Source organism: Malus domestica, chromosome 14 (assembly GCF_042453785.1).
Source record: "Malus domestica chromosome 14, GDT2T_hap1".
Taxonomy (NCBI): Eukaryota; Viridiplantae; Streptophyta; class Magnoliopsida; order Rosales; family Rosaceae; genus Malus; species Malus domestica.
Genome location: NC_091674.1, coordinates 7,596,643 through 7,609,901, shown reverse-complemented (window position 1 = coordinate 7,609,901; position 13,259 = coordinate 7,596,643).

The following is a 13,259-nucleotide window of genomic DNA, read 5'->3' as shown; positions in this document are numbered from 1 at the left end:
GTAAAAAATTCTAATAATATGAATGTATGAAAAATATTCAAATGGACTAAAAAATAGAGAAAAAACCTTTTTGTGGGAAAGTCTTCTACGAGTGTGGATTTCAACTCTCAATGAAAGCAACAATTTGTGGATGCAAATTTTCTCCTCCTCGATCTTGGACGATTTTGCACCTACAAACAACTAGCACCTTAGGTTAAGGCCAAAAGCCTCACGCGCCCACGATGAATGGAGGGGCCTTTGGCTGAAGAACCTCCAATGCTAAAGTTAGAATTTTTTAGAGAGAAATAGTGTTTAGAGTATTCGGAATTTTTTTATAAGAGAATTGGAATTAGTGTTTGGTGAAAATGGGAACCAATATATAGGAGAGAAAGGGTGTGGCTGGCCTTTGGGCCATGGATGATTTACTTTGGGGGGTTATGGAGATAATGGGCTAGTTATTTTGGAGAGTTATGGAAATAATTGGCTAGTTAATTAGCAAATAATAATAACCTAATTAACTAGCTATTGAATGTCATAAAAGGGAAAGAAAATGATAGCAAAAAGGGTATGGCCGGCCCTAGTGGGTAACGGGCCTTTGGTATGTTTTTTGGTTATAATTTGGTGGTTTAATTGATAATTAAGGGATTGATTAGGTAATTAATCCCTTAATTCGTCAATTTTAGGAAATATGAAAGGAATATATTATTTAGCTAATTTATTAGCTAAATAATGGAATATAAAACATATAGAATAAATTAGATTTTGGGAATTACCTTATAGAAAGGATTTGATGAAATAGGTTTTAAATTGTTACCTATTTTGGGCACTTTTGACTTGGTTGAAAGATGATTGCCCGCTGCTCGCGCGTATGAATCCCGCTATGCCTCAAGGATATTTTTGTCCCCTTTTGTCCAAAAGTCCACGTGTCGCCTAGTAAATATTTTTGGCTCCACAAGATGGATACGTCCAACTTTTACTATAAAAAACTCATTGGACGGAGGACATTTTCAGGAACCAATTAAGGAGATTTGATTGGTGTTCCAAGTGTGGGATAGGTGTTCCTAGTTGGAATTGATTGTTTTCCAAAATGCTATTTTGATTTATTATGACGAAAATTACCTTGAAGAAAAGTTTTTGGGCTTCCAAGTGTGCAATGTGTCATAATTTAAAGGAAAATTGAAGCGGAGTGCAAGAGTGGCACATTGCACGCTTAGAAGTTAACAAATAATATTTCAGCTATGTAGTAGAATAAACTCCATATTATAATAAGTTATAATTTTTGTTCGTCCCATGTTAAGGAAACAGACCTTTACATCATTATAATTGTCAATGAGTACAAAAATATGCAATAAAAAAAAACTTGGCTCCCAAGGAATCCTATTTAGAAAATACAACATCCATTAAAAGATAAATAAGTCAATAAATAATATTTTGGGATACTTTGGATACGGTCCCTAATCCTTAACATTCTTTGACTAAAACCTTAATGCTATTCAAAGTTTGATCAAAGTCCCTTGACTTTGTACACCTCATTATATTACAATTAATATTAATATTTTTATAGTTTTGACATTAATTGTTTGATATTTTATGAGATTTATAATCCTATAAATTTACAATCCCTCATTATAATACTATTAGAAATGGTTACAATAAAAAAATTTAAACATTTTGATTGAATAAATGGATAAAAACTATGTAAAAATGAGAAATAATAAATGGCAAAAGAATGTATCCATAGTGTTAAAAAAATTGGTACATTTCACATATAACAAAGTGGTACATTAATAAAGAAGAATGGATATATTATAAATAAATTAGGATACAGATAAAATATTAAAACATTATGAGTACAAATGAATTTTTAAAAAATATAGGCACTAAATGAAATTAATACATGCGTACAAAATAAAACTAAAAAGAAAATACTACAAATTTAAAAAAATGTTGCAAATTAAAAGTGGGTACAAACTAAAAATAAAAATACATAATAAAAAATTTAGCCATAAATATAAATATACTAATTGTAACATTTTTAACACTAAAGGAATATATTTAAAAAAATTATTATTCAAATAATTAATGATGTTATTAATATCCAAGGACCTTGATAAAAAATTGAAAATGAATAGGATTTTAATCAATGGAGTAGCAAAAAGAAGGATATGAATCTATTTTCTCTTATTTTTAACTACACCTCTATAAAGTAATAACCTCCTAAGTTATAAATTTGGTTTGGTCCCAATTTACTATATAACTTAAAAGAGGTTTTACTGTATATTGGACTTTACAAGAAGGGAATTTAATTTTTTTTTTTTTTTTTTTTTTTGGTGTAATTGAGTATATATTTCAACCAATTTCCGTTTATATGGAATCATCTTTTTATTTGGTCAAAATTTCTTATGGAATATGGTGTCAACTTAGCATATGGAATATGTTTCCATTTATCGGGCTTGAAGGAAAGAATGAAAACAAAACGAAAATTGAAGGAAATTAAAATAGAATAAAAGAAAACCGTACCAAAGAATAAAATTCTTGTAGGTTGCGTAATACTACGGTTGTGACTAGCAATCTTTTGGACTGATAAGCATCATGCTCTAGCTATGTGCCCCAAAAGTGAGCACGAGATGCTATGAATATCAGCAGATGTTCCAAGTCAACTCTCTGAAAAAAAAAAAAAAAAAAAGCCAAGATAAAAGCAATATATTAACAATCCTCGCAATTGAGACTAGTCCTAAAGTGAGGGAACATTTGATATAATCCTAATCCTATCCTAATCACTGATGACTAATTTTGTTTAGAAAGAAGTATTCATTAGAACAAACTAATATGTTACAGTAATGGAATTGCTAAGTTGACACCATCATCAAGAAGGAAAAGCTCCAAACAAAATGGAGCTTCCTCAACCCGAACTTTACAAATATTCCTAATTCAAAAATGAACAAACTTTATGTTCAAATGAAATAACTAATGTATGCAAAAATGGATGTGTATGAGTGAACAAGATTACCCTATACACGCAACGTACGTAGGCATGAGTGGACAAGATTACCCTATAAACACAGCGTACGTAGCCGGTGCTCTTATGAGCTGGTAGGTCCTTCAACAGATTGAGATACATGATCTATGCCCTAAAACATTCATTCTTCTAAATCTTTTAAGCCCACATGAGACTCTTTCACTAACATCACATCGATACTAATCGACTACACATTCAATTCAAGTCATGCATTTGGCCTACTGAAATTTGCTCTACATAAATAATTCAGCTTATAAAGTCCTTAACTCCTTCAATAAATGAGATATTTCATCTAGATAAAAATATTCAAAATGCAATTCTACAAACCGCATATAACTTTTTCTTCTTCTGAAAGCTGCAAGCTTTGCCATGCAGGTATATTGAAGCTTTACCTGTCAAGGTGAATCAATGAAGTTCTTGGCAGGGCCTCGGGAAGGAAAAACAAAGCAAAATCATGAAGTCCTTGGCAGGGATAATAAATTGGAGTACTCATGTTGGGTGGTAGTGGTCTCTGCTCTCTCAGTCCACAAAATAATTAACCTCATTATTCAATCACAACCCCACTTTTTTATTGTTGTTGGCTGGGGAGGGGTCAAATTGTGCCCTAATGCTCCAAGTGCCTCCTCATCTTTGATCATGATATCTGTACAAACTACAAACCTCTGGAACATGCAGGCCATAATGAGTGGGGTCCGATCATGTTGGCTGGGCCCTTCAAGTTGTTAAAAAATGAGATGGGAACCCTAATGAGAGTTAGAAAGTAAAATAGCGTAGAAATTTCAGCTCCTGTGATGGCTACATAAGCCTGCGGAAGTAGGAGTACAACTAATGAGTTTAGGCCAGAGAGAGAGAGAGAGAGAGAGAGAGATGGAATTATACTGAAAGAGAAGAAGGTATTTAGATGATGAATATGTCACATCTTTATGTGAACAGTTTAGGGTTCAATCATTAACTTCTTAAATGCTTTCTCTGTCACTTTGTGAATCAGATAAATGAATGCAAGTACTTGTATACTACTACAGGATGCACCGAGTTATTCCCAGTGGAAGAGTTAAGGATTTACTTTCTACATTTTGCTTGAAAATGTTGGATCCACTTTGATTCCTTCTCATGTTAAGCAACTTTCATCACTGAGCAGGGACAGGAGGTTCCTGCTGCTTGCAATGCATTTTTTGTTTTATTTTGAGGGTCCTTGACGGACTAAAGGTTGGGTTTTAGATTGGAACAAAATATGTCAGCGTAGGGGCCAAATGCTACAAAATCCGTATGAGTTAGCTACCAGTTTGGAACTGGATTCAGATCAAAACCGGGTAAGTTATATTGACCGGTGTGCGTTTGGTTAGAAGCACGAATGGACCAGAAATTATTTTTGAAATGGCACATCGCGACATATGTGAGTTAAGTCCGTGGCTATGGCAATTTGTGTGCCCCTTCACCTAAGTTTAAACAGACCAACCATTCAAATAAGCGACACTGAACATAGATATGAGAGGGGTTAGGCTTTTACACTAAAAAGTCTAATCGTTGAGCGAACCAGTTAAACCAGATCACTGAATAGTAGTGGTATTGGTAAGTTTCCATTTTTTCACTTGTCTTAGCTCTCAAAGCTAGCAAAACAATTAAGACAAAAGAATTAAGGATCCAAGTCAAGAAGAGATCAAGGGTCAAGCTAGTGACACTTGTCAATAATGAGATAGGTAGTTTATACGAGTTGTTATAAGAGTATTGTCTTAGCTCAATAATGAGATAGGTAGTTTATACGAGTTGTTATAAGAGTAGTTATAAAGGTTGTTATAAGGTAGTTAGAATTTTATCCATTTGTCAAGCTTTCATTACAAGCTTTGTAAGAAAGATATACATATAAACCACCATTGTAAACATTACTTGACAATGAAGACAAGCAATCCTATCATTAAAATTTCTCGAGCTCTCTCTTCCTATCTCTCTGTATTTTCTGAAATAGTTTTTATTTTATTTTATTTATTTATTTATTTATTTTTATTTAAGGGAGACAACTGGTGGTAAATCATGGTTATTCATTATTTTCGGGGACTGAGAAAACTCACAGAGGCATTTCAGCCTCTCTCTGGCTACAAGTCTGGCTTCCACACCAAGAGCGGATTTCGAACCCAAGACCTCTAGTTCATCAATTCTTCTTCAATCTTAACACCGCCCCGCTTAGAAGTAATTAGAGTATGTTTATTTACATTTTTAACATGTTTAATTTAAAAAAAAAACATTTAGGTATGTGAATGATAATAGGGAGATATGTAGACAAAAACATTTACTATATTTCAAGGAACTCCACTAGTTTTTAAACATGTCATGGAGAGACAAAAACTTAAAAACAACTAAAGCCCAGCCCAAAAACATGGAAACAATGTTTTAAAATACTAGCCATACCCCTAAAGGCTTTAGGGCAGTTAATAGAACTAAGCCCTCACAACTCCAACAAAATTAATGTGCCACAAGCTCAACCCATCATCGACTATTTTTGCAGAATCAGCTTTGAAACTATATGCAGAATTAGTTTGTATCCTTTATTACTAGAATCAGTTTAGCCCATCCTCGACCATTTTTGCAGAATCAATTCAATTTGTCCTTGACCATTTTTGCATAATCAATTCAACCCATTATCGACAATTTTTGCAAAATCAGTTCAACCCATCCTTGACCATTTTTGCATAATCAGTTCAACCTGTCATCGACAGTGTTTGCAGAATTAGTTCAACCCGTCCGCAGTTCAACCCATCCTCGACCGCTTTTGCAAAATCAATTCAACGTAGTTCAACCCATCCTCATCCATTTTTGTTGAATTAGTTTAACCCGTCATCGACCATTTTTGCAGAATCAGTTCAACGTAGCTTAACCCATCGTCGACCATTTTTGCTGAATTAGTTCAACCCGTCCTCGACAATTTTTGCAGAATCAGTTCAACATTTTTTCAGAATTAATTCATCCCATCATCGACAGTTTTTGCAGAATTAGTTCAACCCATCCTCGACAATTTTTGCATAATCAATTCAACTAGTCCTCGATCATTTTTGTAGAATTAGTTCAACCTATCTTCGATAAATGATAATGTTTACAAAATTTCACTAATTCATCTTTTGGTTTATTAAGTCATAGGTGTGTACGATAAATTTACATTTGCAAAATCCAGTTTCTTGTATTATTTTTTTCATTTTACAAATTCAAATTTTTGATAGAATTTTTTTCGTTAACAGAGGTTGAAATAAAACAATAGAATTTTGGGGGAGAGAAGCAAGGCAAAGGCCAGGTCTTCTAATTCAGAATTTGTTTGATTTGAAACTCATCTTAAATTGGTCCATGGAAGGTTATCTGTGATAAATCGTGTTTGATTTGAATATCATATACTATAAAGCTGCAAGAACATCCTTCAATCCAATTTCAAGGCACCTTGAACTTGAAAAGGGAAAAAAAAGGGAATTATACCCATCTAACAAATAATTAAACCTAGGTGAGAACTTTAATTGTCCAACTAAGAATGAGAATGAGATGGTAAACTGGGTAGAGGTTGTAGATCCACAAGTTCATTCATTCATTTGAATAATTAAATGGAACCAATATTTCTTGAAGAGAGAAAGAGAGAGAAAGGAGCAATAGTTGAAGAGATATAAATGTGAAAGACTTTTCCACTATAAAGGGTAATTTTGTAACTTACACTCTAGAGAAAACAAAGGCAATGATGTCATTTTTTACATGTATTAACTTTTGTCTCTCCTTGAAATGTTTAAAAAGTGTTATCTCAATGTATAATCAAGTATTAAAAATATACTCTAAGTGTAATTTTTCCATGATAATATACGTTATAGGAATGATAATTGTTCAGGGACACGAGACAAATAACTTCTTGAATATCAGTTGATTCAAACCCGACCATGGTCAAACAATACTTCACTACTCAAGGATAATTAGGAATTCCTACTAAAAAAAATTCATGTTCAATTTACAAAATTTCGTGCTTATAATTGGAACCATTCATAAATAAATCACATGTAAAAATCATATGTGAAAAAAAAAATTAAAACAAAGATTATTTAGTAAATCAATTGTAACAAATAGATAGACAATTTTTGATAATTGTACCAATTTCATCCATCTGGTTTTATACAATTCGATGACTAAACGATCTCAGTTTTACTCGATTATTTACAAAGATGATATTTATAATATGATCTATAGTATGAACAGTTCTGATCATAAACACAAAATTCTATAAATCTACATTATAAAAGAACTTCTACCATTTTTTGAGTAATCAACTATTATTCACGATAGCCACACTAGGTGGGCAACATAATCATAATGCGTTTTGGGGTGCATAAAAACAGGGCCCAGCACCCTGTCAACCAAGTCCACCCCTCAATTTGACTGGTACCCAACCCGAGCTGGGCAATGGACCAGCCCAAAACCGACTGAGCAAAAAGCTGGGCAGTTTGCCTGGCGCATGCGCTTCATGCAGGCGCTGCCGCAAGTGCCCGACAAGGTTTCAGAGCGCGGGCCTGCGTGCAGGCGCACTCAGTCCCCCCCCCCCCCGAGTTGGCGACGTGGCTCCCTTTGTGCCGCTGGATTTCCAACGGCTAGTTTTCTAGACCGTTGGATTTCCAACGGTAAAAAAAATTTAAATTTTACTTTTAAAATAGACCGTCGGATCAAAGATCAACGGTCCATGTTTTTTTCACAAAAAAGTAAAAAAAAAAAAAAAGGCCCAATGGTCAGAAATATGACCGTTGGCCACGTGGTAATTCCCTGTCTCTTGGATTTGAATATTTTTCAAATCCAACGGTCTGGATTAATTAACTATATTAAAATTCATTAAAAATTATTAAAAAAATACAGAAAAATTATTAAAAAATACAGAAAATTTTGAAAAATGTTAAATTTTTTCCTATAAATACCTAACCCTCATCTTCCACCTTTACACCACATTTCAATATTTTCTACACTTTAAGAGAAAAAAATGTCTTCGTGGAAGCTCATTGAAGATATTACGTTGTGTGAATGTTGGGTTCACACTACTCATGACCCGATTACGGGTAATGAGATGGATAAGCGAGAAATATGGAGTAAAATTACGAAAGCGTTTTGCGATGTACATGGAGAAAACGCCAGAACTAGAACATGAAAAGCATTCGCAAGGATGCCGTAATTTTTTGCTCGGGAATAAGACCTAGAACATGAAAAGCATCCTCTTTTTGCACAAAGTATGAATCATGGTTGCAAATATCACTCATGATTTTGTTGAACAAATGTCGTTGCATTCTAAAATGCCGTCTAAAAATATGATCAGGGAATATGCTATTGGGAATAAAATAATCTTCCAATAGATTTTTACCTCGTTTTTCCCTTTTTCTATCGAGGTTTGCAACACGTCTTGGTTTGGCTATCTGACCCACGGCTTCCATGACATGGCGGGAATGTGAGGCCTTCTGCCTTCTATGGTGATCATCCTCATCCTCCTCCATGAAGAAAGCCTCATCTCCACCTCCACCTTCCTCGAGATTGGCCAATTCTGCCTGTTGTGCCAACAACCTTTGTTGTTGCTCTTGCAACTGCTTATACACCCTTCTTGAAGAAGACATTGTAATAAGAACTCAAGATTTGAAAACGATGAACAAGGATTCTGAGCTAAAAAGAAGGATTGAGCTTGGTGTGAGGATGAATGTAGGGATGTAGGGTTTATATGGACAAAAAAAGAAAGGATGAGGTTCTGGACAATGCCACGTGGCACTACGTGATTGGTTGAAAATCTTATCGAAATCTTGGCTAAATTATTGTAAACCGGAAGTGACACGTGGCGTGTCAGGATTGGTTGTAAATATTATCGGAAATCTATCCACAAAATAGTACGTTCGGATAATTACACGTGGCATGACGTGATTGGTTGAAAATCTTATCGAAATCTTGGCTAAATTATTGTACCACGGAAGTGACACGTGGCGTGTCGGGATTGGTTGAAAATCTTAGCGGAAATCTATTCACAAAATAGTACGTTCAGATAATGACACGTGGCGTGACGAGATTGGTTAAAAATCCTATCCGAAATTAAAACTATTTTATTTTTTTATTCTTTTAGAAAAAATTTAAAAATATTTTAAATGGGCTGGGTGCCAGCGCATTTTGTAGGGATGGAAATCGTTTGTGCCAGCGCATTTTTTCACTAGGTGCCAGCCCATTTTTTTAGGGATGGAGATGCCTTGGCCTATTACTGTTCATTGGAGTCTGTTACTGTTCACTTGAGTGGATAAATGCGTTGGGTGCTGGCGCAAAGTCCTTAGGGGTGTACTTGCTCTAAGAATTAGGTCTTCATTGTGAATATTAATTTGGGGGGGGGGGGGTATCTGGACTAAACTCAAGCCTACAGTTTAATTAGTTTATTCACACTTCCACATGTATTATCTGATTAGTAATGTTAAGGAAACTAAATTTATAAACTAAATAATGTGTCATCAATAGGAATAAGTACGTTTATAAATGTTTAAGTAATAAACCAATCATCAACTTCTATGTCCTTTAATTTTCAAAATTTAGTCTCCTAAGTATTAACCTTATCCGATGGTCACAATGCATGTTTCAAACTTTAAAATAATACTGTTTTTACATTAAGCCCCTTGAATTGAATCGAATTAAATTACATGAATATCTGTAGTAGTAAGTGGACGTCCATCCTGATGTTTATAGGGATTTGCAATAGCAGGACAGAAATGTTTGGAAGTCTCAAAACAAGACATGGACATGGAAACTCGAAGTAGACCGATGCATGTCTTACGATTACAATGCAACACACACACACTCGTGCTGTCTTGGAAACATAAAGGGTTTAAAGGGGAGAGCATGGGATCTCTGGTCAAACACTCTGCAGACAGACTCTTTTTGCTAAATCTTAGATTTTGTTCCCATCTTTCTTTATTTTTTAATAAATAGTAATAATTAATATATAATATATTTTTCTCAAAACCCTATCAATATGTTCACATCTCATTTTACTAGTTGTATGGGTCTGAAATTCCCCTCGTGTAAATTATTTTACCATGGATTGCAATCCCACATGCACATTGTGTTTCCCCCACCCCCACTTCATGTTATCCATGCATGTGCTGAAATTGTGCTGAAGTGTTGGATTGCCTCAAGGAGCTGCCGCTCCTTTCTGAATTCCAAAGAATTTAAAATGTACCAATAATATCAATCTAGGGGTTTTGGGACTTTTCACTTCGGTTATGAAGTTGTTGTAAATAAGATAATGCAAACTTTTTATTTCTCTTTTATTTTTTATTTTTATGGTCTTGTATATGGTCCACAGACTACAAGTGAAGCCTTAAGCTATTTGATACTGTAGAAAATCAACTGTTTCAACATTAATTGGTTATAGCTAATATGGAGGCTTAAGATAGTACTTTCATTATTAAAGAAATAACAAGGATAATACTTGTGTTTCTCTATAGGGAACTTTTAGTGTATATGTGTATAGTTGTTATGATTGAGACATTGTCACTTGATATAATCTTAGAGACTAGTTGAAGTACTTGGTTTGTAAGAGACTATATATGTCTATCCTCATGTATTACTTACTAAGAAATATAATTAAGATTGTTCTTCTTCATTCTCTCTCTCTCTCTAAACACTTCTTTGTTCTTCTCTTTCTTTACAAAGATTACAAGTACAAGATTGATTAGGTGATATAGCTTTACATGGTATCAATCGCCATTGTTGCTAACACTTGAAGTTCCGATCTTCATTTCTTCCACTTCCTATATCTCGGATCAATTTCTCTTCAATTCACAGCTTTGTCTTCTCCAAACGTTTGTTCCCTTCAACTTCTAGGGTTTCTTTATATACTTATCCACACTAATGACCGGAGCAATCTAGCGAAGATCACAAAAAGCGACCGTTTTCGTTACCTAGGATCTATCTTGCAAGAGAACGGAGAATTAGATGGAGATCTCAACCATAGAATACGAGCTGGATGGAAAGAGTGCATCCGGCGTGTTGTGTGACCGTCGTAGGCCACTGAAGCTCAAGGGAAAATTTTATAGGACGGCAATAAGGCCAGCGATGTTGTATGGCAGAGAATGTTGGGTGGTGAAGCATCAACACGTACACAAAATGGGTGTAGCGGAGATGAGGATGCTTCGTGGGATGTGTGGGCACACGAGAAAGGATAAGATTGGGAATGAGGATATCCGAGGTAAAGTAGGAGTAGCCGAAATTGTAGGAAAGATGAGAGAAAATCGGCTCTGGTGATTTGGACATGTGCAAAGAAGGCCGACTGACGCTCCGGTTCGAAGATGTGACTACGGGACAGAGGTTCAGGGCCGAAGGGGTAGAGGAAGACTTAGGAAAACTTTGGAAGAGACTCTAAGAAAAGACTTAGAGTACTTGGATCTAACGGAGGGCATGACACAAAACCGAGCGCAATGGCGTTCTAGGATTCATATAGCCGACCCCACTTAGTGGGAAAAGGCTTTGTTGTTGTTGTTGTTGTTGTTGTATCTTCAAATCTTGCACTAAAGGTGTTTGTTGTAACTCCTCAATGGTGGTTCTTTGTAATTTCAAGAAAGCACAATCTTGATTTGATAACGATGGTGACTGCATCTCAACACCAACTGCTTTAATATCCGATCACAACTCCCATCTCGTCCATATCCACTTTGGTCAATGTCAAATTAGATGACTTGAACTATTTGAATTGGCTCTTCCAGATGTAGTTGTTGCTAGAAAGAAATGGAATCATAGGTTTGTGGATGGTTCTACTCCATGTCCTTCTCAACGTATATCACTGTGGTGAATATGGTATCAATTATTCCAATACATGTACTTCTTATCAGAATGATGTATTTGTTGTCTGGAAAATGCATGATAGAGCTATAATGCAATTGATTACTACCACATTATCTCTTATTGCTATGTCATGGGCCATTGGTAGTAATAGTTCTAAAGATCTGTGGATTCGATTAAATGAGCAATTTTTCACTGTTTCTAGAACTACTATTTTTCAAATGAACTCTAATCAATTAAGAAGGGCTCAGACCGTGTTTCTTAGTATCTTCATAAGATAAAAGAAGTTAGAGACTATTTGTCTGCTGCTGGAGCCTATTTTGCTTATGGGGATATAATGATTCTTACTCTCAATAGACTACCTACTGAGTATAACACATTTAGGTGTGTGGTAAGGGGGCGTGAGAGTGTCATTCCTCGGAAGATTTTAGATCATAGTTGCTTGCTGAGAAAGCTATTATGGAAAACTTTTATATGCACCATTTATGACTGCTATGGTTGCAAACACAATTCAAACTGGATCTAAAGGGTCTAATTTTCAAGTTGAGTCTTTCTTTGATGCTACTGGTCAATCTCAATTTGCATATGGGGTTTAAACCTTATAATGAGAACAAGAATAAAGGTAAGGGAAGATTTAATCAAGGCTCAAGATTTTACAATTCTAGGCAAGTGTACTCTAATCAGGCACATGTCTTTTCTACTTATACTCTTGGAGTGCTTGGTCAATCACTTATACAACACTTTGGAAGTCCTTCTGCTCATCTCATACACACTTATCAGTTGTGCAACAATGAAGGTCACACTGCTCTATTTTGTGGTGCAAAACCTCTTGAGAGAACCAATTGCCATATTTGTGGCAAAAACAACCATACAACCTGGTTTTGTTTCTATAATGATAAGGGACCTAACTACATTAGGTATGGTAAAGCATCATACTCTCAGATGTTATCTCCTGCATTTGTTCCATTTTATGTAATTCCCAGTTATAAAAAAGACATAACCACCACATTTCTCATCATATCAAGTTCCAACTCAGCAATCATAAAACTCATTATCATAATTTTAGTCTCAATAGCCTTCTAGGCCAGTTATGCACACTGTGCTTAATAAATGATCTCAACCATTAACTTCTCAAGTAACTTCATAAGTTTGGCTTACTGATTCAAGAGCCACCAATCACATGACATCTGATCTAAACAACTTGTCACTAGCATCACCATATCCTACCAATGAGACAATCCAAACTGCAAGTGGGGAAGGTTTGCAAGTATCACATGTTAGTCATTCCATTATTAGTACACCAGTTTATCCAATCAAGTTGAATTATGTTCTCTATGTTCCAAAGTTAACTCAAAACTTATTGTCAGTTCATAGGATTTGCCTAGATAACAACAGTTAGCTTATCTTTGATGCATTTTGTTTTTGAATTCAGTACAAGGTTACATAAAGGATTCTCTACAAA